This window comes from Caretta caretta, chromosome 10, assembly GCF_965140235.1.
Source record: "Caretta caretta isolate rCarCar2 chromosome 10, rCarCar1.hap1, whole genome shotgun sequence".
NCBI lineage: Eukaryota > Metazoa > Chordata > Testudines > Cheloniidae > Caretta > Caretta caretta.
Window position 1 is genome coordinate 49,388,995 of NC_134215.1, and position 13,267 is coordinate 49,402,261.

Sequence of the window (13,267 nt, forward strand, 5' to 3'; positions counted from 1 at the left end):
CATGGGGTGCAACTGGGAACACAGCTTGACATAACCTTACCAGAAACTCTTTCACAGCTCATTTTCTCCATCTCTCCCAGGTACATGGTAAGTGACAGACCTATCTCCCACTTCACAGATCACCAGACATGCTCTGCATATTTTGGACTTGTGATTACATCAGAATTTCAGCTTTTATTTTAATATGGAGATGTCTCAGGTGCCTTTTTATATCTTCTAGCCCTGATGGTTGCAAAGAAAAGCTTGAAAACATGAATTGAGTGTAAACATAAGCAAAGCAACAATAGCCTTGTGAGTCTGAAGACTGCACAGAACAGCAGCTCTGAGAGGTGTGAAGTGTTCCATGAATCTCAGTATGATGCTAACTCTAAAACCAGTGGGTCTGGCATATCCACCCAAGCAGATACATCTGAGCTGCTGGAGTGAGTACTACTAGTACCCTGATGCCTCCTTTTTCTTCATGGGATAGAAAGCATGCCTCAGTAGCCAATCCTGAGTAGAAGGGGGACCCATGCCACTGTCCCTAACTTTTGTGGGTGGGGTTGCTAGTGGATGGAGCCACAGGGGCCCAGAGTCACAGTGTGCCTAGAGCTCCAGGATGCCTTAATCTGGCCTTGCTCATATGGTATTGACTAGTCTGCTAGTCTGGCCCTGTAAATCAACCCTAGTTTAGCATTTACTGATAGCATGCTAAAAAAAAAAAAAAAAAAAACGAAATAGATAAACAGTTTTGTGAGGCTAGAAATTGACATGCCATTAGGAGTCTAAGGCTTTGAAAGAAAACCAAGAGAATTCCTGAAAGAACCAAGCTATGTTCACAGTGGGGAAATTGACAAAAATTTCCCATCAGTTCTAACAACCGCTTAACTGAAGAAGCATGAGCTACAGCATAAACTGGACTCCAGCAGCCACATCTGTTTTAAACATCGCTTCAGTTAAAGTTGCTGAAAAACAGTCTCATTGAAACAATGTAATACTGGGTTAGGCTGATAAAGCCCTACTTTCACTCGGCTTCCAATAGTTCTGATTTTTTTTTTTTTTTTTTTAAAGAAATTTTCACCAGGATAGACAAGGCCATATTGGCCAAAACCCTCTATTGCACCAAAGACAACCATCACATTCAGGAGACAAAAATCAACCAGACAGGAACGTCTGAACAATTTTAGTACCTAGGAAGTAAAAATGGATTAGGTCACAGGAGAACTAAGGTAACAAGCATGAAGAACATTCATGTAGCAAGAGTTCAAACAGATCTTCAGCAAAGTTTCTTAATGCGTGCAATTTATTTCTATGTTACAATAGAGTGCTATTAACTATTGCTTCCATTACATAGAAATTGTGATTTAGAAATACAATTTCATTCAACTAAGAACTGTTCTAAAGAAGTGGCATTACAATTATTTTGTACGTTTTTTCCCCCCGAACACTAACAAAGATCACCAGCACATCAAACTCCCCTTTTTCAACACAGTGAATGAATAAAAACTGTCACGACACTTCTGCAATATTTAAGAAAAGAGGAATTTTAAGCTTGTTCACAATTCTTTCCCCCTATTCCACAGTTCTTGGGTTCCTTTTTAAATAGGAAACTGCCACTTTTCACCAAAACGCCTTCACTTTGCCAGGACCTTCATACATATTGCTGTCATCAATAAGACATTTCTTGAAGTCATTCAGTTTCAACTACAGTGATTTTTCTTGCTTCCAGGTGGTGGCAATTCTTTAAGCTACAACATAGCCCATTTAATAAATATTTCAGTTGCTTCCTTCATTAGCTTTCTAGTGCCTTAAAGGCACATTGTTGGGTCTACAGCAATGACACAACTTATTCTATTTACTTCCTTACAAAACCCCCCACCATTTCTAGTCACAACAATTCCAAATACAGTAACCAGCACTATTTTACATTGCAAAAAGAAAAGGAGTACTTGTGGCACCTTAGAGACTAACCAATTTATTTGAGCATGAGCTTTCGTGAGCTACAGCTCACTTCATCAGATGCATTTTACATTGGTTCTGTTTACTGTATGTTGCATAAGAAATACAATACACAAAGCTGAAACCAATCAACTGATGTCCACTATCAATCTAGTCTCCTGAGAAAGAGGAGAGGGAGTAATTTGTTACCATGTACTGTATCTTCACTTATTTATTTATCTGAGGACATTATAAATAAAGACCTCCATCAACAAATGGAGGTTTTACAATAGTTTAATGTCTAAAATCTAAGATTTGTGGGAAATTAATGTTCTTTTGGTTGGGCAGACGTTTTCTAAACATTTGAGTGTGAAACCAAAATAGTCCAACTTTCCTGGAAGGAAAAGCTATTGCTGAAGGGGCACAAGATTGGTGCAGAGATATGAAGCTTTTCACTTCTAGCTAGAGCTGAGCAAATAATTGAGTTTTGGTTAGGGGAGGTGAATTGAAACTTAAAACAAATTGGTTAGTTTCAAACCAAAAAGTGAATTTTTTTTTTTTGTTTATAACCAAAAGAACCCATTATTTAAAACTGAAAAATCCTACTCCCAAATGAAACAAAAACACAAGTCAAAATATTTTTGGGTGTGGAGGGGGGGGAGCCCCTTCATTCTGACTGTATTTTTGATCGAAAATGAAGAGGTTTTTTTTTTTAGCTTTTCATTCCATTTTCAGGTGCTTTTAAGTTTCTAAATAAATGTAGCCAAATTTCTAAATTAAAGTAATTTCAAAATGAAAAACTGAAATATTTCATTTCAAAATGGTCAAAATACCAATTTCTAAAAAGTCAATTTTTTCCAGCTGAAAAATTTGCCTAATTCTACCCAAATTGAAGAAGTTTTGGTGCCCCCAAAATGTTTTTTATAGCAACTTCACTATTTGCTGAAAAAAATTCATCTAGCTCCATTTCTATCCCATTACATTAGTTCAAATCCAATCCTGACTGGTGGTCGCCAAAGTTATAGCTATCTGATGGCTATTCAGGGGCCTACTTGAAATAAGAGCAGTCTCATGGAAGTCCCTAACAGACATATCCACGTCACACAACCCTCTTCTCCTCCATAACAATTAACACCCTTTTGAGAAGTTAGAGGGGTCAAAGAGTTCACTAAACTATGTAACAGAAGGGTCTTAGAGCAGGTCTATACTACAGGGTTAAGTTGACCTAAGTTACACAACTCCAGCTACGTGAATAACATAGCTGGAGTCGACATAGCTTAGGCTGACTTATTGCAGTGTCTACGCTGCGCTTGGTCAACGGGAGAAACTCTCCCGTCAACTTACCTTATGCTTCTCGTTCTGATGGAGTACCAGAATCCACGGGAGAGCAATCGGCAGTCGATTTAGCGGGTCTTCATTAGACCCGCTAAATCGACCCCCGGTGGATCGATCGCCACAGCGTGGATCCATGGTAAGTGTAGACAAGCCGTTTAAATGAACTATAGATGATACAGTTCACCATTATCCTATCACCCTAAAAAAAACCCTATGACTATACTGGTATTTATTTAAGTTCTTCACTGTTGCATCTCTAACACTGGAGGTGCAAATGTAGACTGCGCATGAACCTTTCTACAAACATACCATTTAATGCTACCCAGAGTAGGTCTACATAACATGAGTAAAAATGCCAGCAGCCATCTCAGCCCTGTCTAGCTTAGTGGTCCCACTGGTGGAGGTGCAGCATTAGTGGTATAAAAAGATTAGATTTTTTTTTTTTTAAAAAGGGATGATGTAGACAAGGACATAGTGGTGGTTCCTCCCGACCAGGATTGACAGTAAAACTTGTGCTACCTCTTTGCTCTGTATTTGTCCTATGGACAGAGATGAATGCAGCATGGCAGCTTCCATGAACATAAATTCATTTAAAATCCTTAAAGGGAGCTAATTCTGAAGATGCAAACTACAGTGACTTCACACTTTTTGTGTTTGGTACCAACACAGGTATTGTGTTTGGTATCAACACAGTGCCTAAAAAAATTAAAAACTTCAAAACACACAAAAAGCACAAGCAAGTACTATACCACATATGAATTACAGAACCAAAACAATTAAGCTTAAATTCATACCAATCACTGAAGCCAGGAGGAGATCAAAGTCAGCTAATCAAATGATGACAGAGAGGGCATTTCAAAGGGGCAGATCAGCTGAGAAACACCCCCATCCCTCCCAGTACATGTCTTCACTACAGAGTAGTAGCAATTCATTAAAGTGAATGAGTTCTGAGCTAGGCATGCTTCAGATCTGTGTGTGAAGCCAGTGTTTCAACCAGTGGCAAGGCATGAATCCAGCTCAAAGGAAATATCTGTACCTAATGTTAGCACTGATACAACTCTCATTCTGGCAAAGAGGAAGATGACGGTGTGAGACATAGTGGCACCCCACTCACCCACTTTTTCAGGATGAATGAGCTTGCCCTAGCAAGTGAGGAGAGTTACGATATAAATTTCTGAAGAAGTTAAACCTTAATTTAAAAAAATATATATTGCCAGCCATTATAGTTGCAAAGAGCCTTCCAAACAACAAATGGCCTTTGTAAGTCTGCAGAAAGATAGCTCAAGTGACTCTGCTGCAGATCATAGAAGTGTCGGACTGGGAGGGACCTCAGTAGGTCATCTCGTCCAGTTCCCTGCACTCAAGGCAGAACCATATAATAACTAGACCATTCCTGACAGGCAATTGTCTACCATGTTCTTAAAAACCTCCAATGATGGAGGTTACACAACCTCCCTAGGCAATTTATTCCAGTGCTTAACTACCCTAGCACTTAGGAAGTTTTCCCTAACGTCCAACCTAAACCTCCTTTGCTGCCATTTAAGTCCATTGCTTCTTGCTCTATCCTCAAAGGTTAACAAGAATAATTTTTCAACCTCCTCCTCGTAACCTTTTACATACTTGAAAATTATTATCAAGTCCCCTCAACCCCCAGTCTTCTCCAGATTAAACAAACCCAAGTTTTTCAATCTTTCCTCATAGGTCATGTTTTCTAGACCTCTAATCACGTTTGTTGCTCTCCTCTGGACTTTCTCCAATTTGGCCACATCTTTCCTCAAATGAGGCACCCAGAACTGGAAACAATACTCCAGCTGAGGCTTTATCAGCACGGAATAGAGTGGAAGAATTACTTCTCATGTCTTGCTTATAGCACTCCTGCTAATCCATCCCAGAATGATTTTTTTTTTTTTTGCAAGTGTTACACTGTTGACTCATATTTAGCTTGTGATCTCCTATATCCCCCATATACCTTTCTGCAGCACTCCTTCCAAGGCAGTCATTTCCCATTTTGTATGTGTGCAATTGATTGTTCCCTTCTTAAGTGGAATACTTTGCATTTGTCCTTATTGAATTTCTTCCTATTTACTTCAGACCATTTCTCCAGTTTGTCCAAATCATTTTCAATTTTAATCCTATCCTCCAAAGCACTTGCAACCCTTCCCAGCTTGGTACTGTCCACAAACTTTAAGTGTACTCTCTATTCCATCATCTAAATCATTATAAAGATATTTAACAGAACCGACTCAGGACCGATCCCCGCAGGATCCCATTCAATATGTCCTTCCAGCTGGACTATGAACCACTGATTAGTCTCTAGGAATGGTTTTCCAACCAGTTATTCACCCACCTTATAGTAGCTCCATCTAGACTATATTTCCCTAGTTTGCTTATGAGGAGGTCATATAAGACAGTATCAAAAGCCTTACAAAAGTCAAGATATACCCCATCTACTGCTTCTTCCCCATCCACAAGGCTTGTTACCCTGTCAAAGACAACTATTAGGCTAGTTTGACAAGATTTGATCTTGACAAATCCATGTTGACTGTTACTTATCACCTTATCTTCTAGGCCTCTAGAAAGGAGATGTTTGATAAATTTTCATAGCTATCCTTTCACTCTCCAGCAGCATGGCAAAGACTGATCAGTTTCACCGCTACTATTCAAAAGCTGGTGTGCACCAGTGAAACTGTCAAGAATGTCAATTTCAAGCACTTGCTGCTTAGAAAACAATTAGCCATAGAGGCATCCACTGCAAGCACTGGAGTTATTTCCCCTGCAACATACCTTCCCTTAAAATAAATAAATGAAAGTTGGGGGGGTAGAGGTAGAGTAAAACCAGTAGTGTCTGGGAGAAAGATAATGGCACAGATTCTGGACAGAAGAAAGGAAAGATAGAAAGTTCTTTCTCCCTGCCATCCCCTTCTAACAGCTAGATGTAAATAAAACAGATGAAACTTATTTGTGGGTGCTAGAGACAGCTACCTGGTAGAAAATTCAGTATCCTCACCCTCTTCCCAACTGTTGGTGGGAGATGAACTGGGTTTCTTCCAACGTGTTGCCCCTGGGCCTCACTGTTGGTCAGCCCACACATCTCATCCTCCATAACCACCTCTGGGATAACAGAGTTAGTTCTCCAGCTAAAAAGTATCTTGTAATCTTTTCAAGCCCTGAGCTGAAGGACTTACGACAAAACTAAGGAAAGATATTATGGTTAAAGTCAAGAATTTGGAATCAGGAGTTCCAAACCCAGTTCTACCAGACTTTCAGTGTAATACAGGAAAGTAATTCTCCCTGCCTCAGTTTTTCCAATCCTAAAATGAGGATAATCTTTAGTGTTTGCAAAGCATTTTGTAATCACTGTGTAGAAGATGCTTTAGAAAAGCAAAGTATTGTTAATGCAGCCAGTCATCTCTGCTAGGAATTGTTAGAAAACATTAAAATAAACATTAAAAAAAAAGGCATTAACTTTTCATCTTGAAGTAGCAGCCAAATATCGTGTTGCCATGCTTATCTGTGTCTGCTGCAGTTTCCTAGCATTTTAAATAACCATCATAATCAATTAAATAAATATCTATTTTCAACATGCTGTTATATATTCTCAGGAACCACACACCAACATTCTAAAGTGACAGTAAGTGTTCTCTCACTTTCTAGTCCCAGCTCTATGGTTGATTTGTTATGTGGCCTTAACCAAGTTAATACTCCTACGTGCCTCACTTTCCACATCTGTAAAATAAGGATAATAAGGGTTTGAAAAATTTACCACCTACTAGCAAGTGGTCTAAGCCTACCACCCATACACCAGTGAGAAATATGCTTGCCCTCCTTCAGCAAATTTCAGAGGCAATGCCTCGGTAAGAAGACCAGCCTCCATCTGCTGGTAAGGTGAGTGCCATCCCAGTCTTTCAAATTGGGCTCTAGATAGGTGGCGTTTGATAAAGCTGCTTCTTGCTTCCAGCAGTTCCTTTTCTCTCTCTCCCTACAAAGTTTCCTGGCTGCTATGAGGGGGTGGAAGGATGTATTTTTACCCTTCCGCAGCAAGGTAGGTGCAATTCTACTACTTCACTTCTCCTGCAAGCACCTGCTCATAGCTCTCCCAAGCAGAAAGAACATGGCACCGACATCATTCTCATCTGTTTTACTGCTGATCCATTTGTCCCTGACAGTAGTAGTGAAACTGACGATTCTTGTCAATTGTATTCTGCAACTGCTGAGCTCTGAAAAAGCCCAAAGAAGTCTACCTGAAGATTTAAGAAGACTGTTCAGGTTTGTTAGACTTTCTTTGCAAACCCAAGGACTAGAAGCTTAAATTCTACAGGAACTAGCAGTTAAATCTCCCCAGTCGTGAAATCTTGCAGTTTTTAGTATCAACTACCTATCATCTCATAGGACAGTCGAGGTTTATGGAGTAAAGAAATTAAAGGACCACCAACACTTTTGCCCCTCTTGTGCCTTAACAGATATGGGGGTTGTATGAGAAGAGGCCCCAGATGTATTTGACCCTCCTTTGCCCTCCAAACCCTCGTCCCCACACGAAGCCCTGGCTCCCCATTCTAGAGATTACTCCCCGATTTCCTTTGGTGTCTTGTGGAGATGGGGGCTAGGAAGCCCAGTGGCTCATCCCCTCCTCTCCCGTCACAAGAGAAGTGAGTGGGGAGTTGGGGCTGAGATTGAATAAAGGCTGCTGGGGCTGGAAGCTGGAGGAAGACACGTTTCCCCTGCCCCACCTCCTGCTGGGGTCTGAATGCCGAGGCAGGCCCCCCTTCCCCTAGGAGCCAGGGCACGGGGGTGTCCCCCGCCCCAGTGAAGCAGAGAGGCCCTCACGCACCGCACGAACGGGAAGATGGGATACGTGGGTCTCGGAGCTTCCCAGACCTTCTCTACTGACCTGCCGCAAGATGGCTTTCCTGGAGGGGGTCCCCCTACGGAGCGCAATCCCCTCACCCCACTCAGGCTCCTCCAGCCTCAAACACATACACACACAGCCGCATTACCCTTCCCTTTGCCCCGCACAGATCTCTCCGCCCCCTCACACCCTGCCTCCCCGGTCCTGCTCCCCCAGTAGGAAGACTCCGCAAGGGAATCGACAGCGGGAGCAGAGAGAACCGCTCCTCTCGCTCCACCGTTGAGGCCGGAGAAAGGAAAGGGGGCAGAAAGCCAACACAGAACTATTTGATCCGGCTGGCGGCAGTATACCTTGTCGTGCGTGCCCTGTGACGTAATACAAATTTTAAAGGGACCGGCGAGGGGTGGGGTGGGCGCAATGCATGTTGGGGATCGTAGTTTCCCCTTCTCCAACCGGCTCTGACTACACCGTACTGGGAGCATCTCTCAACAACCCGATCATGCCTATCCTGCGGCGCCACGCCCTTTCCACCATTCGAGCCAATCGGCGTGCGCTTTGCGCGAGAGCGCACTTATGGCTCGGTCTCCCGTGCGCTCGGGAGCGCGCGAGTGTCTAGATTCTCCTTCCTCCGAATGCGTAGTAGAGAGAGTGACGGTTGGTGCCCCGCGCTGGGAAGGGGAAGGAGAAGGAGAAGGAGAAGGAGAAGGGGGAGGGAAGGTTAGTGTCGCGCGCGGTGGGGGGCGGGGTCTCTGGCTGTGGCCGGCCGCTGGTAGTAGTTAGTTGTGTGAGTCAGTCAGTCGGTGGGTGCCAGAGTCGGCTCCTCCTCGGGGCTCGGCGGCAGCTGAGCTGAACCGTGACGAACGAAGCCCTCAGCCCCGCCAGTTTCTGGGGCCCCTTAGAGGTAAGGGGACAAGTAGAGCGTGGAGGGGGTAGTTAAAGTGACTTAGGGGACATTTAAATGTCCCTCCGACAGTCTTAGCCCTTCCACTTGAGGGGCGGGGGCAAGAGGGGGAGGGGCTGACCCGAATGGTCCTTCTCCCGTGGAGGAGACAAGAGGAGAGGAGCTGTGGGGTGGGGAGTCTTCCGGGGTGGGGTAGTTATTTGTCCCCTTTAATCGTGAAGAGGGAAGTCTGATGGAGGCGGGAGGGAAGGAGGAAGAACCATTCAGGGAAAATGAATGGTTTCCCCTCTCCCGTCATGGCTCAGATTTCTTCCACAGGACGCCTCCTGTGTTGGGGTGTGGGGTGGGGGGCAGTAGGAAGGAAGGAAGAGCCCTATCTCGCCTGCTCACTGGATTGGTGGAGTAGAAGGAGCAGAAATACATTGGGGAAATGGCTGATCAACTTTTTTTGACATCCCCGTCTCCTGGGGGATGGGGGCAGGGAATTGAGGGAGAATTGAAGATACAACAGCAATGAAGGATGCCCTGTTGATCACTTTAGATAAGCTATTACCAGCAGGACAGTGGGGTGGGAGGAGGTATTGTTTCATATTCTCTGTGTGTATATAAAGTCTGCTGCAGTTTCCACGGTAAACATCTGATGAAGTGAGCTGTAGCTCACGAAAGCTCATGCTCAAATAAATTCGTTAGTCTCTAAGGTGCCACAAGTACTCCTTTTCTTTTTGCGAATACAGACTAACACGGCTGTTCCTCTGAAACCTAATTATCTCTGTTTCCATCCTTCCGCAGCTCGGGATTCATTGCCTGTCTCTTCATTTGCCCCCTCCTCTTCTCTCCTCCTCCCTAACATCTAGAGTCCTAAGTGGATTCCTCAAACTTAAGGGAGAGGCGGAGCTGCTTGTTGCCGAGTAGAGAGGGTCTTGGACATAGCTAAGAGGCGGCAGCAGCTCCGTACAGCTCAGCCCGGATTGAGTCCATAGATCTCTCTCAACTGCTTCTTATTACAGACCAGTTATTTATTTGTAGGCTGGGAAGGCCAGGGCAGTTGCTACCTCCCTTGTATTTTTCAAATTAGAGGTATCCTGACACTAATTTTTTAAGAAAGAAACTTAATTTTTATTTCTCTGTGTATATATGTTTTGCATTTTCAGCATGCTCCTTTGCTAAATACGTTGCAACACAGTCTACCTCAGTCTGCAGTTTTGAGATTTTTTTGGGCTGTTTGTCTATTTCCACTTTCTAGGAATTTTACAAGTAAAACATTGCTGCAGACTCCAGTTTATTTCTACTCCTCTCAGACCCTGGTTTCCTCTCGTTTTTATTATCGTATATTATTGGCATAAAGAAAATGAGATTAAAACTGTTAATTTACAAATACCAAATTATTTTCTACATTATATTAAGCTTTTCTGTTTTACTATTCTCTTTTGTCCCTTATTTTGGGATTTGGCAGATTGATCAGTATGGCTCTGTCTCTCCTTATCTTTTCTACTGTTTTACCTGAAGGTTGAGCTGGGACCAGATATGAAGGACTGAGAAGTTTATTCATTAGAATCTACTTTGTAATACTGGGTAAAAAAAGGTGTTTATGTAGTGCAGCGATTATCATTATTTACTGAGCAGCTGGTATCTGACACAAGATGGCCATGCTCTTTTTGGCTGGCACTAGAGAGAAGAAACATTCATTGGTATGCCTCCCAGCTTGGAGTTGATCAGGGCCTCTTCCCTAGAAAGATTGCTTCTGTTTATATTAGTTATATTTTGGATGCTTCTTTTTGTAGAACTGTGCACTTTGATCAGTTTGTAGGACTCTGAAGTTTCTTCTGTTATTGTAGATGTTTTAAGGGTTGTCTCATGTCTGTTAAAACACTTCACTCCTGAATTTGTGATCCCATGTGTCTAAAAATGTTACTTTACAGGATAAATAAAATAAAGAATGAAAGAATTCTTTACAAAATACTAATAAAACAGTTGCTGTAAGATCTAGAATTGAGGTCTTGAGACATTTACTCAAGATTTGATGGAATTCAAATTCTATAGTTAAATGAAAGTTATTTAAAACTGGTTGTCCTATAATTTAAAAAAAAAAAAAAAGCCTGTCTCTGTTTCAAGTTAGATTAATTTAGTTCTGCGTGGCTATATTTGACTGATGAATTGACTTTTGTCCTCATTTGGATAGATGGTTTGATTCTGAACAATACAGTAAGAAGGCATTTATATTGCTGAACATTTTGCTTTGTAACTCTGCCTTAGGTTTAACATTAATTAGAGCTCTTCACCTGATTCCATATTAGCTTACAGATTTTTGTTCTGCAAACTAGCTACTGATGATTTCTCCAGACAAAGCGTCTGGCAAAGTTAGTGCTCTAGCGTGTGCTACAGGAAAACCTCATATTGCTCTCTGCAGTGTTGAAGTATGTAAGAAGTGAATTATCCACTTTCCATGAGTAACTTTCCATGAGTAATCCTACATACTTATTTCATGATGGGGTTACCTTATTGTCAGAGCGTCCTTATGGGTAGCTCCATTCTCTGACTTCCCAGATTACTACTTTTAAATTGTTTGGCTTATCTTGACTCTGGGTGACTCATTCACACATGAACTGCAATGGCAGGTAGTGTGTGTTTTTTAAGATATTGGGCAGAAGATATAAATTTAAACCAAGAGATGAATCTAGTGACCTCAGCAAGTTTAATTCTAGATCTTTACTGATGCTGGTCAGTTTTACCTCGCTACATTAAGCGCAGAAATATGTTGTTAATATTATGGATAGTTTCATTCAAGGACAGAAGCCATTAGATTTACTGCATATTTGTTTAACAACATATTATGTTGTTATACCGTTGTGTTGAAAAGTCACAATGCACTAAAGTTTCCATTCAGTACATTTTATGCTTTTTTTTTGGGTGGGAAAGGGGTATATCTGTGGAAAGGACCATTCCACACCTTTGAGCTTATGCTCAAATAAATTTGTTAGTCTCTAAGGTGCCACAAGTACTCCTTTTCTTTATACCTATTTCTGGATACATAACTCCATATAAACCCTTTTTAGATTTTATTTACTTGATTAAATACATAATTATTTTGCATATGCTTACCAAATATATTAATTATAATCAATTTAATACATTAGGAAAGAAGGACATATTTTTGATCTAACAGAACTTTAATGGTCTCTTGTGTAATCAGGGCAGTCAGACCTTTGACATTAGCCACACAATGATCACAAGTTTTGGTTTGGACTCACAGATGTTAGTGATTGCTGTTAAGCATCTCTGTCATGTTAGGAAACATATGTACACAAAATAAACATACGATCAAAATACCAAGATATAACATGATCTTTTTTCTTTTTCTTTTTCTCTCCTGTGTTGTTCTTTCATTTCTGCACCTATGCCTTTGTTCTGTCCTCTTTCTTTTGCGGTCCTTTTTGGTATTTCTTGCCCCTTTTATGCCCTCCTCTCATTCCCTGTTTAAAATTAACCTCCCATTAGTACTTGTACTCATTAGTACTGGAAAGGAGTACAGAGGTACTCATGAGCCCCTCCGCATTGCCTCCTAGTCTGATGGGAGCTGCTGCTTTGACTCCTTTTTATCTTTCCTTTTCTTCTATCTGGCCACATTCTGACAAGGTTGTCTTTCTGATGGTGCTGACTGGGTTGTCATCTGTCTTGTTTTGCACATGTGACTAAGGCCTTGACAAGAGGAGCCCAAGATTTCTAAATGAATTGTTAAGCCTGGTTCAGACCATAGGTCTACGTACTATTAGCTTCCGCATTTACTCCGGCTTCCTGAGCTGTTATGCCTGATGGAATCCTGCCGAGCTGCTCCTTCATATGCAGTCAGAGTCACAGCAAACATTCTGACATGTCATTGTATTTTGATATTTTGCTATAGATGTAATGTTGAGAGAGAATCCGTCACACAGGGAAATATTGCAAATGTAAACACTGTAAGGAAATTTCTTTATAAATAAAGAGATATTTAAAGACAAAAATGAGATTAAAATATCTGATCCGGAATTATAATAATAATGAAATGTTTTATTCATTCTCTAATGAATTACTGTTATATATTGTCATTCTCACCAATTCTTTACCCTCTGAAAACATAGTAATAGCACGTCTTAGCATTTTTTGGTTTGTGTCTTAGTTGGAGCAAAGTTCTAAACGGATACAGTCCAGTCATATTAGTCCCAAAATGTAGTGTTTATTGGGGGGGAGGAGGTGAAGGGAGTCCAAATTCTTTCCAGCTACATAAATTAGAT

At 41.5% G+C, this 13,267-nt stretch overlaps 2 protein-coding genes across 8 annotated transcripts in view; one reads left to right on the forward strand and one right to left on the reverse strand.

Moving 5' to 3' along the window:
• HMG20A (high mobility group 20A) overlaps nucleotides 1-8,272 on the reverse strand; it is a 71,245-nt gene extending 62,973 nt beyond the window's left edge. The window contains exon 1 of one of the 2 annotated variants that reach the window (XM_048866568.2): nucleotides 8,141-8,272. The gene's annotated coding sequence lies outside the window, so the exon portion shown is untranslated. The remainder of the gene's footprint in view (nucleotides 1-8,140) is intronic. The other variant, XM_048866567.2, reaches the window with a different exon arrangement.
• A 393-nt stretch (nucleotides 8,273-8,665) lies between these two features.
• The window catches only part of PEAK1 (pseudopodium enriched atypical kinase 1), a 222,717-nt gene continuing 218,115 nt past the window's right edge, over nucleotides 8,666-13,267 (forward strand). For 4 of the 6 annotated variants that reach the window (XM_048866122.2, XM_048866120.2, XM_048866126.2 and 1 more), the window contains exon 1: nucleotides 8,857-8,999. The gene's annotated coding sequence lies outside the window, so the exon portion shown is untranslated. Of the gene's footprint in view, nucleotides 8,816-8,856; nucleotides 9,000-13,267 lie in introns of those variants that run through there. The other 2 variants (XM_075132975.1, XM_048866129.2) reach the window with 2 other exon arrangements.